Source organism: Myiozetetes cayanensis, unplaced genomic scaffold, assembly GCF_022539395.1.
Source record: "Myiozetetes cayanensis isolate MyiCay16 unplaced genomic scaffold, myiCay2020 scf19, whole genome shotgun sequence".
In the NCBI taxonomy this organism is placed as follows: Eukaryota; Metazoa; Chordata; class Aves; order Passeriformes; family Tyrannidae; genus Myiozetetes; species Myiozetetes cayanensis.
Window position 1 is genome coordinate 7,405,585 of NW_026087400.1, and position 17,784 is coordinate 7,423,368.

The following is a 17,784-nucleotide window of genomic DNA, read 5'->3' on the forward strand; positions in this document are numbered from 1 at the left end:
AAATAGTTCCCTGACCTCTTTCCTTTGTCTGGAGATTGACTTGTGCAAACACACTGTAAATAGTTAATGGGATTCTCTAACACCATGGGCAGTTATTATCCTTATTACAAAATAAATTCAGAAAGGTTTGGACTTAAGCTGAGTGGTTTATAGGCAATGTGTTTGAATGCTTAATTGCTAGCTTTTTTTTTTTTTTTTAATAGAGTGAAGGATCTAAAGGCCTTAAATACCTAAGTATGAGAAGACTATATACATTTATTAGTCATTACTCTATTTGAGTAAGAGGAGAATGAAAACTCATTCTGTAGTCCTAAAATAGCAATTAATACTGCTCTTCTGGGTCTCTAAAATCATTAAAGTATCAACAAATGGAGTATTTCACTTACATGCCATTTCTTGATTCTCTAATTGATAATTAGGCTAGCAATTAAATCAGCTGAGTCTCGTATCATACCCATAAATGCTTACTCATTGTCCTACTTAATTAACTCCTGCTGCTTAGTCACATTTATCTCAGGAGCCCTATAACTGCACTGATGCTTTCTGTGAGAAAAAGTAATTTGTTAATGAAACAATCAAATTTGTAGCTTACTGTGTCAGGGCTTAAACTGCAGTAGCGTTTGTCAAGAGAGATGAAACTTCCTACACAAACATTGTGAAAATAGAACTTTAGAATGTTCAAGCCTTTCTCTTTTCTGTACTTAATTATTTCTCAGATGAGGGAATGTAGTAAATGAGTAGCTAGTTTTAGGTCTTAAGTTCTTATGAGCACAGGGCAATATTAGAATTGCACTTGCACTGTGAGGAAAAAAAGTGAAATAGGATTTTAATGAGCTAATAATGATACTGAGTGACAGGAATACAGGTCCCTTGAGATTCCAGAATCATTTGCTGGAAGTCTGGATCTTGTAGCTACAAACAGCAGCATTTGTCATCACCTGACAAATGCTGAAGAAGATACTCCATCACTTAATGTATCATGTTTAAATAGAATAAAGTCTCAATACTTGGTGCTTCAGGTCGATGACCCCTTCCAACTCAGAATATTCTGTGATTCATGAATCCTAGATCTTCTAAGATGGGTAAATTCTAATCTGGATGTGGCCATAAATGCTGAAATTCTAATGCTTCCTGTCCTCTTCCAGTTAGGAACCAGCCAATTATTCAGCTGCTCAGCAGTGCTGCTCTTCTTTAGGAACTTACTGTTCTTGCAGAATTTACGACCTGCCTATAACTGGAGAGTAGTGGCAAACAATGTGCATCACCCCAAATGCAGTTTTCTGTTGAGCTGTACAGATGCTTCCAGCAGCACATAATGAGGGTCCCGTTTTTCCCAAAGCTTCAGGATGTTGTGGTGACACAAATACAGGTGGTACTGCTGTGTGAAATAGGTCAGGGAACCAAACTGACTTAAATAGACTGTGCAGAAAGAGAAAGTCAGCTCAGTGTTTTCATCTCTTCCACAGAACAGCTCCACGAGCAGTTGTGCTTCTGCAATCAAGGCAGCAGACAGAACGGAGACAGGAAGAGGTGATGCCTGAGATGAACTGAACAACTCAGGGTAGGTGGATATCTTAAACCTCTACTGCTGCAAAAGACTGTGATGCAATTGTGGCTTTGGTAATGTCCAGAGTCTTCAAGCTCTGAGTTAATTTTTGGGTTCTGGAAATCTCGCATGTCTGCCCTGGCAGGAAAATGTTAATATTGATTGTTTATGGAGCAAAGTGTCTGGATGAGCACATAAGCTTTCTATGGGATACTCTGAAATTATTTGTAGGAAACAAATGTGTTGTCTTTTGAGTTCTTTGTAAATATTTGTGAGAGTTGTTTGTTTGTGATTCTCTCCTGCTGAATATGCTGAGATTTACTTCGAGGTGATATTTTGGTTCAAGTGCTAAAGGAGCAGCTACAAAATGCCTTGTGCTTTGCAGTGCTCTAAACCAGCTGTTCTGTAATTTTCAGGCCAGCCCTAGATCATGGCCCAAATCCCAGCGTTTTGTTATCAGCTGTGCAGGTTTTATTGCACTTAATGCTCTTGGCAATAGGGACTCGTCTTCTGCCTTTTGTTAGAGAATGATGGACTTAGAGCAGCCTTAGCCAGGTAAGGGCTGTCTCAGCTTTGGGCAGTCCCAGGTGTGAAGCAGCATGAAAGTGCTTGGGAGACTCTTCATCCGGCTTTATCCTCATCCCATGTTGTAACACTGTCACTTTACCATGAACTGCACTAACAGCCATTGGGAAATGGGAAAGCAACAGTGCAAATGAGAAGGTGGGGCTGCTTTTCTCCTCAGTGCTGTAAAAGGTTGCAAGTTGATAAGAATTTGTCACGTAATGGAGCTTTGGATTGTGTACTTGTTGTCTTGGACACTTGTGAAACAAACTAGCAACTGTAAAGATCTGGTACACGCTTCCTTATGGAAAGGTGGGTGTTATGGACAGGAATTCTCTCTTCATGGCAGCAGCTCTAGCACAGGGGGCTGTGCAGCTTCTCTTGCTCTGGCTCCTGCAGGGAGAGATGTTTGAATGCTGGTCTCTGTGTGGGAAGTTCAGCCATCCCACGTGTGTGTGCCATGAACAACACGTGCTGGTGATTTGGGGAATTATCCCAGCGCTGTGTCTCTACCAAGTGTGTGACCAGTGATTCCCAAACGTTCCTGTACTGCTGCAGCTTTAGCTGGATGTCTGGCAGCTCTGCAGAGGCCACTGGCAGTGCTCTGACGGGGCTGTTGGCTGGCAAAGTGGAACAAATGCTCTGTGCTGATGGGCGATAACAGCGGGGAGGGAGGGGGATGTTGATGTCCCTGAGGAAACCTGCAGAGCACCAGTCCCTGTTCCCGGGTTGTGTTCCTGAAGGCCTGCACTTCACACTCTGAGCACTGCCATCCTCACTTATTTTCCTTCAGCCACACTGAGCTTGTGTCTTCCCCTCCACGTCAGCAATGCCAGCACCCCTGAGAATGAAGCTGTTTGCTGAGGGCTTTATATTTCCATTTCTGTATCTATGCTTAGGCCCCTTGCATTGAAAACGTTTACCAAAAATATTAATTAGTACTGGCAGTTCTGTGCTTGCTGGTCCGTGGTTTGCAATACTGGGTGTGGAATCTAATGGAGGAGGTTGTGAGCATAACTTCAGTGTCTTTTGCCTTTAAATAGTATTTCAGATGTAGGCAGCCTGAGAGTGCCGTGTTATGATTACTGTGATCTAAGTAACAAAATCCCATTGACACTATAAGCTCAGGCTTCATTCAAAAAACCTGCTAAAGTCTATCACATCAAGAATTTGTTAATATGTTAATTGGAGTTCCTGAATTTCCATTTATGGAAGGAACCCAATGGCTTGGTTAGAATCATATGTTGTGGCAAAATTTAGAACTGTCATCTTACTGTGGCTGTGATTATCCAGTGGCTCTGGAAACAGGGAGAGTATGTCAATTTTCTCAACAATAATATGTTCCTTTTTTCCCCTGCATAAAATGACACTTGCAACTACAACTTTATGCACATTTCTGTGGACTTTATTTAGTTCTGAGCGTTACACTAAACCCGATGGATACACTTACATTTCTATTGTGCCTGTTGGAATAAATACACATGCCCTCCAAACAAAATCATTTCTTCTACTCACATGGAGACCTTTGTCACCTTCAAACTGGAGCACATTTGTATGAAAATCCTTTAGGAACAGGTGATGTCTCTGAGCACAGCTCCCCAGCCCTGGTTGCAGAGAGCTGGCAAAATGCTGCCCCACTTGGAGGCTGCTCAGTGTCAAAATATCCTGTAAATGCCAGTGTGCAACACTTAAGAGAATTCTCCTGCTGCTCTGTGCTGAAGTACCTAGGCACAATATGAATTAAAGATGAAGGAAAAGGACACAATTTAAAATTTTTGTTGCATTTTATAAACCGAAATAAAACTCTTTGTGGTCTTTGAAAGTATTTTTTGTTTCAATACGGTGCATGTTTCAAATCACAAAGTGTCTCCTTTTTTCCTTTTGCCTGAAAGGCAGGGGGTCTAGGACATTTTAATAGCTTTCATATCGTACCCTGCAAATATATTATTGCAGCACAATAGTTTCTTTGCATGAGAATTGCTTAAATGATTCAAAAAGGGTTGAAAAATATATTTCAAGTTTTAATTTTATGCACAGAACATTAATGAGCAGTGCCCCTTAGAGACTTGCTGTCAGTTTAACATATTCACAATAATCTCAACACAGATGTTATTCCATCTAAATCCTTTTAGAGGGAAGAAACCAGTAATTTTTCCTTGAAGAATGTCAGAAAATATGTTGTTGTTGAAATTACATTTTGATCCCAGAATGCTGTGTGAAAAATCATTGCTAGGAAGAATAAGTAGCACATTGTTTCTGAGGTAAAATGCACGTGAAACTTTTTTTTGAACCTGCTGTAAATTTTAAAACAAGTCAATGTTCTGTTAGTCTCATGCAATTCTGCTTCCCTTGAGGGTGATTGCAGGTGATGATGGAATATCAGCATCTAATTGTATTCTAATTTGAGAGTGTTTGTTATAAGTTCAGATTTCTCTATTTGTGGCTGTAATGTGATGAAATGATTCTTTTGGATACGTTTCCCTGTGCATTCTCTGAGCACATAAATTAGAATACTTGCTAGAAAGAAAGTACATACTTGCAATAACAGTTCCTGTTGAAAAATGCTCTAAGCTCTCTCCCTGTTGTGTGCTCTGTGACTTGCCTGTATTTTCTTTATTTGCTGCACTCACAGTGGGCTCTGCCTGTCTGAGCACAGCTCTGCCAGTGAAATGATGCTGACACAGTAAGAGGGGTAAGGTTGTAAATATTATGTCGATAAATACTGGAGGAACTCTTTCTGTTCCACTTCATCTTACCCAAAGCTGATCTTAGTTGAGAAGCTGTAGCTGGTTACCTGGACAGTGTTTATCAGGGGTGTGTCGGGAATGGGAAAGAGCACCCTTAGGGAAGTGCTGGATGACTCAAAGCAGTGGCTCTGCAGTTTTCCCAGGTTCTAAGAACTCTTCTGTGACTCCATAAGTAAGAGGATAATACTGAGAGTTGTTGACAGCAGAGTGCACAGTGCACCTCAGCTCTGTGCAAAGACAGCTAGGTGGGGGGAGTCCCATCAGGTTTTTGAAGCTGTTTGGTGGAGAGGGGGGTGAAAGATGGGGTTGCACGACCGAAAAGCAGAAGGAGAATTGCCAGTTCCAGTCAAGGAAGTGCTTCAGGCTCTTCTTGGGGAAGAAGTGCAGCTCCTCCAGCCACTTGGGGGGTACTGTTGACAAAACTAAAGGTTGCAGTTGGGTAACACAGAAAGGGAGATCTCTTTTTCAGGGCTGAAGGAACTCTGTTTGTGAGCCCTGATGCACAGAATGGCAGGGGGATGACTGGGGGAACCCTCAGGATAGTGCAGTGGAACATCCTTTCTGACCACATCTTTATCTTGTAGAAGCAAATACCTTGATGCCAAAAAGCTTTGCATTTCTCCACTTTGCTGGTAAGGGTGCTATAGAGAGAATCACTGTTAATGTGATCATATAAAATAGTTGCAAAACTGTAAGCAAACACAAAGAGAGGCAAAACTTCCAACCACAATTGCTGGGTTGAAGTAGGATATATGTTACTTGAAGTAACGAGCCTGGAGAGTGAGATTCCTTTCCTCTGTAGAATACAAAGAGAAAGAAATGCATTCAGCAGCAATCTGTTGTTTTAATAGTAGCTGCAGGAGGTCTTGGGATTTAAATTATTCACACTGTCATACTCTTATCTGGATTCATCCTGTTTTATACTTAGTTGCATTCAAAATGCTCAATATTTAGATGTGTACACTGGGTGTAATGTTGCCATAGTGGAGAAGGGTGGTACAGTGACTGCAGTAGAAAAAAGACCAGATTGATCTATTTTCCCAGTATAAATAGTTTTGATATTGAGAAAATATAGGATGTTGGTGTTAAATTTAGGTTAGAGCGTTGTTGCCTTTGTTTATCCTGAAAGTGGAAAGTATTTTTCTTTTTGTTGTAGATTTGGAAAAAGGTTTATTGTTATTAATTACTTTATTCAGGGTTTGGTAGCTTCTTTGATTTGCTGCCCCCTATTCAAACTGCACCTTTAAAATTATCCTGAGCAGGTTCAGTCCTGTAAGGAAAATCAGTGTTTAAATAGGTGCTGTAACATAATATATGCAATAAAAAGGCAACTGATTAAGCATCTTAATGTAGCTATAGACTTTGGTTTAATAGTTCTTTGACTAACCCAGATTATGACATATAATTTGACACATACACATCCCAGTTCAATGAAAACCTCTTTCAGTAGCATGTTAAATAGTGCCCACTCATGCAGGCTTTCACATTAAAGTAATTATGGGGGAGGGGGGAAATTGTAAGAACAGAAAGAAAGTTTACTCTTCCTCTTTATAGTGAAAACAAATGTGTTTTTCTCCAGAATCTGCCAAGCCTGTGTTTTAATGATTTAACAGATGGAGTTGGCACATGTGAACCTGGAAGATGCATCTGTCTGATTTTTCCAGTCTGAGGATTTTTTAACTGCATTAATGGCACAGACAATGGTAAAATATCACCTCCCCAGGCTGCTCTGCTCTCCTAACACATAATGTCTCTTAAGGAAAAAAAAAGTGATAGGAGACTGGGGTGAGCAAAAGGCCAGAGAAATGAGGATTTGAAAAGTTTAATATTTTCTGTCCTCACTGCATTAGGCTTTTAAGCCTTTCACTTTGAATTTCACGTGTGTGGGGGGTGGAAACAGAAATTCTACCCGGACAACGTTATCTGTGATCTCAGGGTTCTGTTAATTAATTAATGGCTCCAAATAAACACCCTTTAAATAAGGAGAGCAATAGCCACGAGTGGTTTGCCTTTTGAACTGCCTTGGTGGGTAGGAATCTGGGTTAAGTGCAGTGGTTATCTGCAGTGTCCTCGGGAGTGACCCACTGTGGTCCCTCCCAGGCTGAGCCACCCTGTGGGTCTCTGCAGTGCCTCAGCAGTGCTCAGGAATGGGCTCGGCTCTGCAGGTGTCTCTGTAAGAAAGGCCCTCTCCTAGGGGGGACAATTTCCCTCTGTGTTTCTGTCTCTGATTCCACACGTGACACACCAGGATTTACTGACTGGTCTCATGAGAGATGGTACCTCTGTCTATGAACTTTGCCTGGCCAGTGTTATTACATGGTGTGTTTACACTTCAGGAAAATCTGTTCCAAATTGATGCAGGTGCTCCATCTGCACTTCCTGGTAAATGTGGAAGGAGGTAGAGTCTTATGGATCTACAGGTGTCTTGTCTGCGTTCTTCCATCTTCTTCCATCTCTGTAGTACTCCGGTCTTGATGTCCAAGACCTGTTGAATTATTGAGACAACTTCTCAATTTCCTCGTGTTTTGCAGAGCTAACATTGCCTCCATTTATGTGCCTGATAATTAAGTATGTAGATGAAGTGAGCTATCAGTAAATTCCCCTTGCCCTGGGCTATCAACCATCTCAGGATTCAGCAGCCTTTGGAGGTGCTTGTTTCATTTGACAGCAGCTCAGGCTGCCAGCTTCCAAGAAATTCATAGCTTCTGGTTGTAGTTAGGTAGGTGTAATACTGCTTTTACTCTCTCTCATGTAAAGTAAGTACATAAATAGGAGGGTTTCACACAGTTAAAAAAAAAATACTTAAGCCAGTGCAGATTCAAACTTATTTGAATAGTCTGATCCCTGATTCACGGAGATAGAAACAGAATAAATCTCTCCATTTTTAGAGAATTGGAGAGGAGCACTAAAAAACTACCTTCAGGAGCACTCAAGTCCCAGAAAAAAGGTCCCAATTTTCTGTAAGTCTGGGACACTGAAAGTATCCCTGTGTTAACCAAGGCAAACATCACTAGAACTGTTTGTTTTCTTAACGCCCTTTCGTATTTTAACAAATGCCTGGGATGATTTCCTTCCCCATTTTAAAGTTTGATTAATCAGTTCGTTGTGTTCTTTCTTCAGAAGGAAAATGTGTTACTGCTGTCCCTTGGTATGAGTGACATATGGGTTCTGCTGAAACGATAGAACGTCCTTTCATTCAGCAAAACAAGAAATGTGCCTGGCACTCTGTCCCTCTGTGCTGCTCTTCCAGCCAAATTTCATTTGCAGGAGTGATGTGGCTCTTTTGTCACTGGCTGTGGAGACACAGCTTCACCTGGGTGAGGTCGTGCCTGCCCCTGAGGTGTGCTCTGCAGGGCAGGGGCAGTGATCACAAAGGTGACATTTCTCGTGCACTTCTCTCTTGGGCCAAAGATTTTAATGTTGCAGCTCAGCTCGGCCAACAAATGGAAAGGAATGGAAATATCTGAAAACATGAAAATACCCTACATTGAAAGAGTTCTTTCCTTCCTTTCTATCTTTTCCTTTCAAGTTTTCTTTTAAGAATTCTGCATTTTTTTATGATCATCTTATAAAACACAGTAAGGTAAAATCCATGCTAGTGGGAATTGCCTTGAAAGGAGCAATGGAATTGCTGGATTAATGGATCCAAGCCAATTAATAATCTGGATGATTCCAAAGTTTTTTTACTTGCTTTGCTTGTGTGAGAAGACAATCCACTAAGACCTTCCTTTTCAAACCCAAAGCCTTCTCTCAACACTCTGAGAATGAACGTCATACTTGTTGCTTTGTATCATTCTGAGTGTTTATTCTTTGTCACAACTTGTCACAACACTATTAATTAGGGGCAAATATTTTAGGGATCCTTTGTGTGTCACGTACATTTTACCCCTCCAACAAATTCCAAACTACAAGTGTGTTGCCAGGTCAGGATTTTTTATTAGCTTGAAATTCCTTATTTAATTTTTTTTCCTGAACAATGGTAGGTAGGATAGTTTATTCATTTACATAGAAAGAGGAAGGTAATGCTCACTCAAAGTCTTTTCCACACCAAGCAGGCTGAGTCCCCTCAAACTCTGTTTGCAGGAGTGGTTGCAGTGCTGGTTGGTGACCAGGAGCTAAAAAGCAGGTGAATAAAACTGTCTTTCTGAGCAGTCTTATTGTCAAGACTCACTTTGAAAGTCTAATTGTACCAGAAAGTCAGGATTTGAAGCAGAGTGAAAGGACAGATCCACATGTGAGTTCTTGATGAAAGATTTCCCAAATGAAAACATTACAGAACTTTGAATTTTCTACAAATCAATTCCATCATCTGTGGAAGTCAGGGAGCCTTTCAGTGGATAAATCCATAAACATCACGTGCATCTGACACAGTGGGTGAAGTGCAGCTTTTAGGAACCTTCCAAGAGATGGAGGTTCTGCATCAGGGTGTGCCCAGATGTCCCTTGTGGTTGTTCAGGAACTGTTTGTACTCAAGCACAGATTTAGATTTTTTTAGTAATCTGTTTATTAATTTTTTTCCAAGGAATAGAACAATTTGTGTGGAAAAAGAAAAGGTTATATAACCACCAGCTCCATGATCTTACAAACCTCCCATTTTTTATCAGTGATGACAGCAAAACCACATTTAAAGTGAATAAGTTTATGCCTCATATATAGACCACATTGACAGGGTTTGGTTTTGTTTTGTTTTCAAAATAGCTTATATCAGCCTTAAAGTAATCTGTGATTCAAGAATTAAAAAATAAAACGTAATAAAAATCCAGGTATTCAGGACAGGAATTTTGTCTTGTGTTCTGTAAAATCTAAGTCCCAAGGAACCTGGTTTCAGAGGGGACAGTTGGGTGTTACTGTACAGGCTGATAATCAATAACAAGTAAACCTGGCACTCGGTGTTCCAGTCCTCAGTGTCAGTAGCTCCTTGTTTTAGCAGCAGGCAAGCACAGCAGCTCGCTCTGCTTTTAGTCATGAACTGTCCCTGATGTAAGAGAAGTGACCAGCTCCTTCCTCGTGACATTTTGGTTGCCATCTCTGTGGTGCTAAACACTCTGAGAAGACAAATGCTCTCTGCAGCACCACGTGTGGCTGAGTGCCTTTAAGGAGTAGAAAGTGCTAAATGACCTTTCATCACTTTAATCACTTGACTGGGTAGAAAATTTTTTAATGAAGGTCACGACTGGAAAAATATCATAGATGAGAGTGTAAGTGGCGTGTTCCTGACTCTTATGTGCTCCTTCTGATGCTGATCTGAAAAACACTCTTTTTCCTTGAAGTTAATACTTACAGTAACAGGATTTTAATGTACTGTGTGGTATCAGATGGTGAAGACTGGTGATTCTTTAAAACAGGGGTTGATGTAGAAAAAAATAATCAGAATTTAAAGACTTCTTCTGTGCTGGTTGTTTTTGTAGTGTGGTTGAATGCCTTTAATCCTGTTCCCAGTGTATAAAATATATCACTGGTATAATTACTAGTGCTCCTGAAGGCTGGTTGTGGCCTTTTAGAAACTGGGCCAGAGAACACAGTCAGTTTGACTGTAATCTGCTTTTTGAAAATGGATGTTTGTTGGATTTCCTTGTGAAGGCGGGAACTGCAGTTCCATCCTCACCTGACACCTTGGTGGCTTGTCCCTGTAATGACAATATAGAGCCTCCTGGGTGATGTTTCTGTGGCCATGAGTCAAGAGATTCTCTCATCCTCATTGAAAACAGAACAACTGTGAGGGGGGAGAAAAGGCAAGTTCCTCAGTTAGGAGATTAGGCTTTCATAAGAGGCTGGGAGGAAGCCATTTAATAAATTTTAGGCTGATGACCTTTCAGAGAGAGGCTTGGAAGGAGAGTAGAGATTAGAGGTTTGGCTTCACATCCAAGTAGAGTTGCTTGGTGTAATCCTACAGGGAATAAGTGATTGCTTACCAGGGTGTATTGGGGACTGAAGGAAGAATATGATATATTGAAATTATGTTAATATTTTTAGTTTGGAAGATTAGCTGGACTCAAAGTCTGTCCTCTCATGTGTAACTATAGAAGCTGAAAGTAAATTCATTCAACTGAAATGTGGTTGTTTTCCAGTTCTGTTGTTTTTTAGAAGAGCAGGGAGTTGTCCACTGCTGTCAAGAAGATGATAACCAAGGGTAAAAGATAAATCACAAGTTAAATATTCAAGAGTAACAGATCTAAGGCAAGATGACATTCAGTTTTCAGAGATGGTTGAGCTCTTTTTCTGTGCAACTCTGCAACTAGAAATACTGGAGACTGTAGTGCTGAGACCTCTCTGTTTTTGCACACCCCTCCACCTCTACTTGCCCTGGCATTCCAGCATGGGACCATGCTGCTAATTCCTGTCTTTGTGTCCAGCTCCTAATTCCTGTCTTTGTGTCCAGCTCCTTGGTATTGAAGTACTTGCACTCTCCTTTGGATCTGCTCCTTTCTGATACTCCAGGACTCAGCTCACACGAGCTCATTTCACAGGACCACCCTCCCCTGTACTTTTGAGAGTCCTTAGACTGCAGTTTGAGAGTTGCTTTGTTGTTCCCTCTTTAATTGGTGCAGTGAAAGCAGAGGCATCAATATTAAACATCAGAAGGCAGTTTCTAAGTAGAGCATCTGATGAGGCACGTGAGAGTGTTGCAGGGAAATAGGTCTGTGCTGGCATTAATAAATGAAAACAGCCCACCCTCTTTGAACAGAGACAGATGAAGCATCTGCATCCTTGGTGATTTGGATGCTGGCAAAGAAGCCTTGTTTGTCAGTCCCTAGACTTCAGAAACTTTCTTACAATTTTCACTGAGCAGAATATGTACCAAAGAAAGGCAAAGTCTTTTTTTTATTCCTCTGGATATTGGGCAGGAGGACAGTGATTTGTATCCAGACACATCACATTGTTACTCAGGCAGTGCAGCATCACAGAGTGTGAGAGGCCTTGGAAGATGAGAATGTCTATGTGGGACAGTCACTCTGAGGGAATTCATTTCTCAGTTTGCATTGTGCCTGTCCAAGTCAAATCAGAGCAGCAGCAATCCCAACATCTGTGGTGGATGCCCTTACTTTTAAAAAATCAAAGATAAACAGAAGCAGCAGGAGTCCTGCTCCTGAGCTGAAATCTCTGAGCTTTGTCATAGTGTCATTAATGTTTTGTGTTTCTGGGCACGTGGTGACTGCTGCTCTGTGACGTTTGGGATGTGGGTTTCAGAGGAGCTCCTGCAAATGTTGCCTTCGGTTCCTGTGTTATGTAAATTCATTCCTTTTGCATAGCTTTCCCCTCCACCAAATTTTTACTGTCATTTGTAGCTTCTAGTGGACCCAGGCTGAAAGTAAAATGGAGTAAAGTTTTCATCTGGTTCTGCATGAAAGTCACGTGTACCTGAATTTTACAGACTCAGCACAAAACTGCAAGGCCTTGAAATTTGCTTAAGTCACACACTCGACAGAGCTCTGTAGAATTGAGTGAAGTCTCTTTACTCGGAGTTTGTCACCTAATTTGGAAGTTTAATTACACTCCTGAAACTGCTGAGGTTATTATAATTCACCATGTTTCCTTAGCTGCAGGTGAGGCAAGGGAAGACTGCAGAAAGAGTTGTGGTAAGACTTGCACTTAATATGCTGAGATCTTCCTGTGTTTTTCCCATGACAGCTTGTCTGCCAGTTTACATTCCTGAGCTTCAAATATCACTCCAAGCTAGACATCTCTTGAAACCTGACCCATTTATTCCAGTCCTACTCATCACATTTTGGTGAGGAGGCTAGGCTCACATCTGACTGTAGTCTGCACAGGAAAGAGCTGAAGGAAAACACAACTTTTATAAATCTTCACCGAAGGGGGATGGGAAAGCTGCTCTGCAAACTGGAAATTTTCTGATTGAGTACAATTTTTTCAGCTCTCAGGGTGCTGCAAATAACAAGCATAAGAATGAGAAAGAAAAGAGTAAGAACAAAATTCTTACTCTTATGAAATCTGCTCTCTGGTGCTGCAGTGAAATTCTTAATGCACATTAAAAGCAGGTCCTAAAACCATACTGAGCTTTCAAACTAGCTTTTTGTTGCCCCCAGGCTTGCTGGTTCTGCTTTTTTGTTTGATAGTTAAATCTGGGCTGTTGTCCTCAGGAATAAATGTGAGCTCTTTTTCTATTTTAGAAAAAGGGGTATTGCCTGCACTCTTGACTCTTCCCAGGTTTCTAAAACTAACACTGATGTCATAGTAATGTCTGGAACCCTCAGCAGTGGATCAGGATTGTATTGTCCAAGGTGCCTCGTGAGCACAAATGGCAGCTCTTGTTCTAAATAATTTGCTTTGGCCACAGGTCCAATCAGCTGGTTGTGTTTGGCTCTGCTCTGGGGAAGCATTTAATAAAACCTGAGCATCCCAAGCATCATCACTTCTGAATACATGAAAGACCTCCAGAAAATCTCCCTGTTTTCTTTAAGGAGGGCTTCAGATTCAGAAAGAGCTTAACTGAAGTTGATGCTGGAGCAGACACCCTCCAGATGGTACCTGTGTGTGAGCACTGTGTGTGTACCTGGAGAGGAGGCTCCCTTTGCCCAGCTCTCCACGTGGGTGAATTTACCTGGGCTCTGTGTTATCCCAGCAACAGCTGCTGGTGTTTTGTCATAGTAACTTCAGGGACTCAAAGTCACTCTCCAGCTTCAAAGCCAGCCATGTCAGACAGGTGGGGGAATGGCAGATTGCTACAAATCAGTCTTTGATTAAAATCTCCTGGGCTGTTCAAACAAATTTGCGATTTTTACTGAACACAAACTCCCTGTGCCTCATTGATGAGAACAGCATGTATCTTATTTTCATGCCCACATCTCACTGAAAGCTGATGCCACCTGGCACCAAGGCTGCTTTGGAGCTTTCCTGCAGTTCATTCAAGACGTGATTTTGCAGTTGCTGATGCTTTTTAAGTGCCTCTTCCCCCCCTCCAACTGATTGTAGCAACTTTTCTTACAAACTGCAGAAAGCAGTGCTCCCAAAAGGGACAGGGTGGCCTTTCAGGAGAGCTGAGCCCTCAGCTGGATCTTGGAAGGAGCAGAACCTACAGGTTTCTCTTTGACTCTTCAGGTCTTGTTCTGTAGCTTCAAAGCCAGCATGGGTGAGAGAATGATTTTAAATGCCCCTCAGACTTCCCAGGGAGGAGCTGGGTTTTATTCCTGGGAGTCCTTTCACCCTGTGGCTGCTTCCTTAGCTGGGGGGAACACATTCAGCTGAGCCACCTCTTCCCATTATCCCTGTAACAGCTGTGCTGCTGGAATTAGCTGATGGTGTTTTGATAATACGGTGCTCACCTGAAGGCTGGGCAAATAAAATGGCATCAGTAATGTTATCTGATGCAAAAATTATCAGTCTGTGCAGCTGTGGTGCAGCTATTATGACAGATCCCTGAGGATTTTCTGTAGGCAGTGTGAACTAGGAGGGGTCTTGAATTTTGCTTTAGGCATAGTCCAGCTGCCACTAAGAAATAAAGGTAAATAGAGAAACTGGAGTGAAATGTGAAGGCTGAATTAAGAAGAGGAAGGTCCACAGGCAAGTAACAACACTATTCTGACCATCTGATGGAGACAGACTTCAGTGTGCCTGCATGCACACCTTTGCTTTTCTGATCTGTGCAGGGTTTTCAAGTGGATCTTCAGTTCTCCTAGGAAACCATCATTAGGCCAATTGAAATGCTGCTTGTACCTTAAAAATAACAGATGTCCTGGTACATCTTTAAAGCCTCTCAGACAATAGCATGACATTGATGCAGGATGTGAGGTGCTATATATATAAATATAAACATTTCAAACACTGTGAAATAAACTATGAATGTTTCCAAAGCAAATAGACTTTCTTTGTATTTAAAACTGAATGATTATTATGATTTTACAGCATTTCCCAGCACAGTGAGGGTAGAAGTCCCAGAGAAGTGACTTTTCTTCTAGGGAGTATTTAGCAATGGGAATTCTTTGCTTCTCTTTGGAGAGTAAATGGTTCACAAATAGTTATTACCAATACTAGTGTATCCCTGTCAATGGAGGTAAAGCTTCATCTTCTCATTAAATAAGAACAGGGAACTAATAATCTGTTACATCTCTATGGTAAAGTCTTTGCTTTTTGTCTTCTTTCTTATCATGGGATGGCAATGGCATTGTCTCTCATGAGACCACCAAAGTCCATTTGGCTTCCTCTATGGGTAAAACATGAGCCCACTTTGGAAAGTAATGTATTTCATCTTAGAAAATATGAAGTTTTGCTTAATAGCTTGAAAATTGAAACACATTTTTATCAAATTTGGTCCATTTTTTCCTACAGATGGTGCTATTTTCCCATGAAAAATCTTAAAAGTTTGAAAAGTCAAATGACTTCAGTGCAAATTCATTTTTAGCCCAAAATATAAAGCCAGGATGTTGCAAGGACTGTTAGACAGACAACGAGGCTGCATTGCTCTGGTAGGGGATGAAAAGCAACTGGAAGCTCCCCAGGAAGCTCCTCAAATCTGATAGATTCCTACAGTGCTGGTATTTATTTTAGTTTCATTATTAAGGGTTCAGGCATGCAAACAAATTGGAAATCAGGCTTCCAGAACTGTCCAGGTCTGTAGATTTCAGGATCGATTTTATCCATCGCTCTGTGTCATGACTCACTCTTTTATTGCTTTGGAAATATCCTGCAGTCCCAGCAGGGGAGGTACTGGAGGCTTTTGTTCATTCAGCAGCCCAGGAACTAAACAAATAGGAATGTTCTCTGGAGGCACAACTTTTCTGTATTAATGACAGGGGACAGGAGGCTTGTGCTGCTCAGCCCTTCCCCTGCTCCAGTCCAGCCTCACAGGACTGAGGTGATGCTCAGCCTGACAAGTAGGGAAGATGCATTCCTACCACCTGTTTGTTTTCCTGCTGACAGACCTTTGATTCAGTCTGTTCCCCTTAGAAACAGTTGTAGATATTTTTCTGACACAGAATGCGCAGTGACTGATCCAGCTTGTTTCGTGAGATTGTGGCTGCTGGGATCTCTGTTAGGCAGGTATAAAATTATACCTGAAGACACCCCTTTTAATAACAACCTGTTGCCCACTTGTGCTACTCAGTACTTTTTTATCTTGTTTTGAGTCTCAGGAGTTTGCAGTCTCTTAGATTGCTGCTCGTACAGAGGGCCATTATATGGGGGGAAAAAAGGGAATTTGATGCCTGTATTAAAAAGTCCCCAAAAGGCATTGGTAGATATGAAGTCAAAGTAATTTCTAAAAAGGCAGCAACAGCCCATATTGTGTTTTCTGTCACTTTCTGAAAATCTCATTCTGGGTGTGTGCTGTGAACAGGTCTTGTTGCTGCTGATTCAGGCTCAGTCTGAATCAGAAATTTGTCAGGAGAAATTTCCGATACAGAACCTGAAATGTCAACAAGGCAGGGCTGATCACTGGTACTGGGAGGAGCTGCCCCTCTCTGCAATCACACAGTGGGAGAGCAGAAAGGAAATCTCATTTCTACTCATTCCCCACCAGTGAGGGTTTTGTTTGGGGTTTCTTTAACTCCGTGTGTGTCACGGGCTGGCGAAGGCTGAATGTGTCCCTGTGTGGAGACAGGCTCTGCTGGAAACAGGCTGTCACCAGCAGAGTGTGACCAAAACAATACACTTCCCTTTCTTTCCCTTTTTTCTCTTCTCAGAACAACTCCTAGATGTTCTGGATACTGGCAGGCAGGAGGAAAAGACAGATGGTGTGACAGTGGGAGAACAGTCTATTTTAGCACTAATAAAAATGGGTCTGGAGATTCACGGACGGCAGGAAAATTATAAACTGGGCATAGCGGGGATAAGGCAAGACAAGCAGTGACCTTTCAGTGTTACAGAGCTGCACAGTGATGTTTTGTCTTTTGCACTTGAATTTTGCAGTCTTAGTTTTCTTCTCTTGCAAAATAAGTACCAAGGCAAGGGTAATCCTGATGTACAGTTTAACCCTGTTTCAAAATATTAGGGAGTAAAATATTCTCATGTTCAAAAAGGAGGCTTTTTTTTCACCTGCATCACTCCTACAACTAACTGCCTGTTTTGCACATTTCCTATTCTTAAGTATCAAAAAAAAAAAAAAAGGAATAAAAAATGGGGGCACATAAGCAAGACAAGATGAGCTGCTAAGAAGGTATCACTTCCATTGCCTGATGCCACCAGTGTGTCGATCTTCTCATTGGTAGGAAGGAAAATATTTCCCCTCTTCTGAAATACAAACACAGCTCGTTCCCTAGAGCTATCACTTGACATCTCACAGATCTGACGTCTGCAAACTGATTTAATTAATATTGGGGCTACCTTTCACCTGCAACTCCCAGAAGTGGCAAGCCTTGGGTTGATAAAGTAACTTGCTTCCAGAGTTGCTTAAGCTAAAATGGTCTAATTAAACCACCTTTCCTGTTTGCTTCTGATTTAGTTCTCAAGCTAACATGTCTGACATTTCTGGCTGGTCCCATGGGGGTGAGCACAGTCCGAGCAGTTGACAGGGACAGTGTGGATGTTGCTGTGGGGATGTTCTGCCCCTGCCTGGCCTGCACACCCTGCAACCAACCTGGGCTGGGAGAGAAGCTCTGTGTTGGGCACCACTGCTCCCACAGCATCCTAAGAGATGGAAGAAGGGAGATAAGAGGAGTGGTGTGGAAGGAAGGGAGGAACAGAAACCCAATTCAACTCTCATGGAAGTCCGCGGGAATTTTTCCGACGACTTCATGGGAAATGAACTGAGGCATTGGTGAGAAGCTGTGTTCAAAAAACCCTCCAGGCCTCCTTTTCTCTTCTACATCTGCACTGGATCTGTTGAATTTATGAGGAATAAAACCCCAGTTTACAGCATGTGGAAAATAGAGGGGGTGAAGGTTATGAGAAAACCCCAAGTTACTGATGTGGGAGTGGAGAATTCTTGCAAAATAAACTGTTTCAAATGTATTAAAAAGGTTTTCCCCCCTTCCC

At 41.7% G+C, this 17,784-nt stretch overlaps 1 protein-coding gene across 1 annotated transcript in view; it reads left to right on the forward strand.

The window, feature by feature from the left end:
• The first annotated feature begins 1,489 nt into the window (after positions 1-1,489).
• PMEPA1 (prostate transmembrane protein, androgen induced 1) overlaps positions 1,490-17,784 on the forward strand; it is a 270,545-nt gene continuing 254,250 nt past the window's right edge. Inside the window, exon 1 of the mRNA XM_050313975.1 lies at positions 1,490-1,561. The gene's annotated coding sequence lies outside the window, so the exon portion shown is untranslated. The remainder of the gene's footprint in view (positions 1,562-17,784) is intronic.